The sequence below is a fragment of the Carassius gibelio genome, chromosome B21 (genome assembly GCF_023724105.1).
Source record: "Carassius gibelio isolate Cgi1373 ecotype wild population from Czech Republic chromosome B21, carGib1.2-hapl.c, whole genome shotgun sequence".
NCBI classification, from domain to species: domain Eukaryota; kingdom Metazoa; phylum Chordata; class Actinopteri; order Cypriniformes; family Cyprinidae; genus Carassius; species Carassius gibelio.
In genome coordinates, this window is record NC_068416.1 from 26,834,545 (window position 1) to 26,839,293 (window position 4,749).

General features: G+C 30.0%; 1 protein-coding gene across 1 annotated transcript in view; it reads right to left on the reverse strand.

The window, feature by feature from the left end:
* Window positions 1-3,875: 3,875 nt before the first annotated feature.
* The window catches only part of fech (ferrochelatase), a 14,213-nt gene continuing 13,339 nt past the window's right edge, over window positions 3,876-4,749 (reverse strand). Inside the window, exon 12 of the mRNA XM_052588297.1 lies at window positions 3,876-4,611. The gene's annotated coding sequence lies outside the window, so the exon portion shown is untranslated. The remainder of the gene's footprint in view (window positions 4,612-4,749) is intronic.

Genomic DNA, 4,749 nt, shown 5'->3' on the forward strand with positions numbered 1-4,749 from the left:
TTTTTTGCATTGTCTCAAATTTCACGAGTTATTTAAAGCATTGAAATGTTCAAAGATTATTTTTTATTCACTATAATGGACACTGAAGAATCAAATGCCGTTTTACACAGTTTGACAGCATATTTAGTTCAGTTCATTGCATATGAAGAGAAAAATATGAAAATTATTATATTCTCATTTTTCAAACTTCAAGAAAAAAGCCTTTCATTTGTCGAACTAGATTCTTATATTTAAAATTTTCACACAACAAAATTTGAAACCATTGATCTTTGCAAATGTTAACTTTTTTTACATTTTAATAATTTTTTGTTTTGTTTTTGTTTTCAAACTTCAAGAAAAGTTGTTGTTCAAAAAGTTTAAACAATTAACGTGTGCATATTTTAACAAATTAAAAATGTTCATTCAACAAATTAAGAACAATTTTTGTTCTCCAAGAAAAGTTAATAAACATTTTAGTTTGTTTTTACATTTTCATTGAACAAATGAATAATGAAAAAAAATCAAGAAGTTACTGTAAAAAAAAAAAAGATTTTTTACATTTTCATTTTATATATTTTTTAAACATTTTCAAGCTTCGAGAAAAACAGTTGATTAAAAATGTAACAAATATTATTATTTTTTTAGAATTTTCAAGAAAAGTTGATTTAAAATTTGAAACCATTGATTGTTTTTTTTGTTTTGTTTTCTAACTTCAAGAAGATAAAAGTTATTGTTAAAAATGTAAAGCCCTTAATATGTGTAAAATTTAAGCTAAGATTAACATCAAAACTCAAATAGATGTTTATCATAATGTAACATCAAGAACAAATGAGACGCCTGAGAAGAAGCTTCTGGATCTGTTTTGCATGTTTGACTGATTCTCATGTCAGGATCTGATCGTCTGAACTCTTTCAGCCTAACCCTCTTATGATCAGGTGGGATTAACCAATTAGTATTAGAGCCTCTCATCCGCAATATTAATATCTGTGTTTGAATAAAATAAATAAGTTTTTCTGACTGATGCCAGTCAAAGCCGGTTTTCTTCCAGCACATCTGTGTGTTTGTGCACATCACATCTGACCATGCCTCACCTTCACAGGTTCATCTGGGTTGATTCTCTTCCTCTTGTAGTTGTTTTGGTCACTATCATCAGATGGTAATGTTGTGCTCATTGCTCTTCAATAAATGACTATGATTCGTTCATGTTCAAATCTGTGCTATTTGTCTTTTTACTGAAGAACGATTCTGATTTCACCCTTTAGTGTCTGTTTGCAGAACAAAAAACTTCATACAAGTCAGAAGCTAAAGGTTTTATTGATTTATTTTTAAATTTATTGTCAACCAGTATATTATATACAGAATATACTTCAGTCACTCTCTCTCTCTCTCACACACACACACACACACACACACTCTGCATTTGACTTACACTATGGTTCATAATGATGTGGTCAATAACAAAAAAGTTCTGTTAAAACCGAAAAGTTTAATGTGTCCCAATTTTAACTTGCAATTGTTGAATGAAAATGTAAAAAAAGAAAAATAAATTATAATAATAAAAAAGCATAATTTTTAAACTTGTAAAAAAAAATTGTATACATTAATGATTACATTTTTCATTCACCAAAGAAAAATAAATAAATAATAATAATCAAACTTCAAACTTGTATGAAGATTTTTAGAAGTCAATCTAAAAAGATTAAATATGCACAGATTGTAATTTATTTTTACAGTTCCATTCAACAAATGAAAGTATAATTTTTCTAATATTAGGAAAAAGTGTTAAAAATGTAAAAGCACTTATGCTTGCTAATTTTTACTTAATGTTTAAGAAAAGTAACAGTACAGAAATATAGTTAACACTTTATTTTAAGGTGTCCTTGTTACGCATGGTACATGTACTCACTATTGCAATAACAATAAATGATGCATAATTACATCCAAGTAACCCTTAGCCAAACTCTAACCCTAACCATGTAGTTATTTAATATTACTCTGTACATAAATGTATAATTACACTGTAACATGCACACCTTGTAACAGTGTATCAGAAATGTATAATGTTACAAAAGATCTTCATTCATGTGTGAAGCCGGAAAAATAAAATGGATCACTGAATGCATTTCTGAAGATCATGTGACACTGAAGACTGGAGGAAAGATGCTGAAAATACAGCGGAGCATCACAGAAATAAATTACACTTTAACAGAGATTCACACAGAAAACTGATTTTTTAAACTGTAAAAATATTTCACAATTTTTACTATATTTGCTTTATCAAGTAAACGCAGCATTGGTAAGACTATCAAAACACTTTTGGATGCACATTGACAGAATGTGTTAAGAATTAAACTTAAACTTTCTATTTAATACTTTAATGCAAGTCTATAGTATAACTGCACCAATAGCCCCTGCTAAGTGCCTTATATTGGTGATTTGTGTCTAACACTTTTCTCTGGATCTCTGCTGGCCATCAGCTGTAAATGTTTGCGTCTTATCGGCTGACATTTAGCTTTCCATGACTTTTGAGGAGGATCAGGGCCTTCAGATAAGGAGTGACATTCAGAGAGTCAGGACAGCTGCTAACACAGAGTCGATGAGTGTCTTTCAAAGCACCAAGAAACTACGTTCTCCGTCCTGAAGAAATAAACACTTTTGACAAATCAGTTCTGAGTAGTTCTGACTTCGGTTTCCTTTGAAAGTTTAAAAATGTAACTAAAATGTCCTTAAAATGAAACGTTCAAGTTAATGGATTAATTCATTCATTTTTAGTGCTGTCAAACTGATTGTGATTAATCAAATCTAAAATAAAAGTGTGTGGTTAAACAATATATTTGTGTGTACTGTATACACACACACACACACACACACACACACTTGTAGGTATTTCATAAGTCATAAGTCTCTGGGGCATATCTGAAATCAACAATACAGCGTATGGGTCAAAATTTATGATTTTTTTTTTTTATGCCAAAAATCATAAGGGATATTTAGTAAAGATCATGTTCCATGAAAATATTTAGTAAATTTCCTACTTTAAATATATCAAAACTTAATTTTTGCTTGGTAATATGCATTGCTAAGAACTTCATTTGGACAACTTTAAAGAAGATTTTTTCCTTTTTTCCTCCTCAGATTCCAGATTTACTAATAGTTGTATCTCAGACAAATACTGTCCGATCCTAACAAACCACACATCAATGGAAAGCTTATATATTCAGCCTTCAGATGATGTACACATCTCAATTTGAGAAACTGACCCTTATGACTGGGTTTGTGCTCCAGGGTCACATATAAATGTATGAGTGTGTATTTATAAATACAGGTTAATATACACAGTACACACAAATATATTATTTAACTACACTCTTTAATTTTAGACATGATTAATCACAATTAATCAGTTTGATAACATGAGTCAATTAAATTATTTAAATTAAAACATTAATTTTACATTCATTCACTTTTTTATTTCAGTTTGTTTATAGCAGATACAGCTTTTAATATGATTTTTTGTTTGTTTTGTGATTAAAGTGAACAAATGTTGTTTGGCTATATATCTGGAAAAGTATTTTAACCTTTGCTTATATGAGACTTTTTTCCCTCTAAAAGAGCTTCAGTATTTTATTGTTGAAAATATTACAAGGTGCATTTTTTTATTTGCATTTTAAAGCTTCATTTTAATTTTAATTAGAGTTTAATAATTTTGTTGTTTGCATTTATTTATTATAGATTTTTATTTATTAGATATCAAGTTAAAAACTAAATGTTGCTTTGACAACTACCTGAAACAATTTTTTTAAACATTAATTCTGTGTACATCTTTGCTTATTTAAAAAAAAAATATATATATATATATATATGTGTGATTTCAAGACAAAAATGATTTAAACTGGTGAGTTTGCAACAATTACATTTATTTCCATTAATCACAGATGCACAGATCTTAGATATGAACACGATTCATTCATCTTCTTCAGTGTTTAATACTACGTTTCATAAATTCAGACGCACACAAACTAGATAAATCACACCAATCAGAAGCCCCGACTCTCAAATATGAGGATTATAACTCAAACACAAGATTTGTGCGGTTACGCTTCACTTTGCTTCTGGATGATGTTGAGAAGGAGGCTTGTGGGAGAGTCTTTGTTGGAAGCATTGAATTCTGTGTTGAATATGAAGTGATTTTCTGATTTTTCTCTGTTATTTAATAATAAAGAGTCTGATTAGGATCAGAACAAGCAGAAAAGCCCATGTATCAGTCAGATTTATACAGATGAACAACACGTCTGGGGGTCCATTTCACCCCAAAATCCAATTTTGCATAAAGAAATGAAGCCTAACTTGCATTATGACATTAATGACAATTAAACACATTTATAGTGCAACAAATACTAATATGCTGTGTACTCGCAGCTTTTTAAGTCGTCTTTTTTTTCTTGCATAACAGGAATGAAAAGCTGCAGGAAGCCGTCATGACAATCTCTTATAAACCATTTATTATTTATGTGAAATGTTTGGGGTTTTCTCCTGATTTGGGCCTGAGATGAAGCGATCAGACAGCAGACAGCAGTGATTTGTGCGTTTGTGCGGCTCGATCCAGAGTCACGTCTGGAGGAAGTCACATGACTAACAGAGAAAACCAAAACATGAGGATTAGACAGAAAGATAAAAGCTCATTCTATCAAGCGTGTGAGAGACAGATTCATAACATGTGTGTTATCATCTAAATCTAAATGAATAAACACACTGAAGCATGCTTATGAT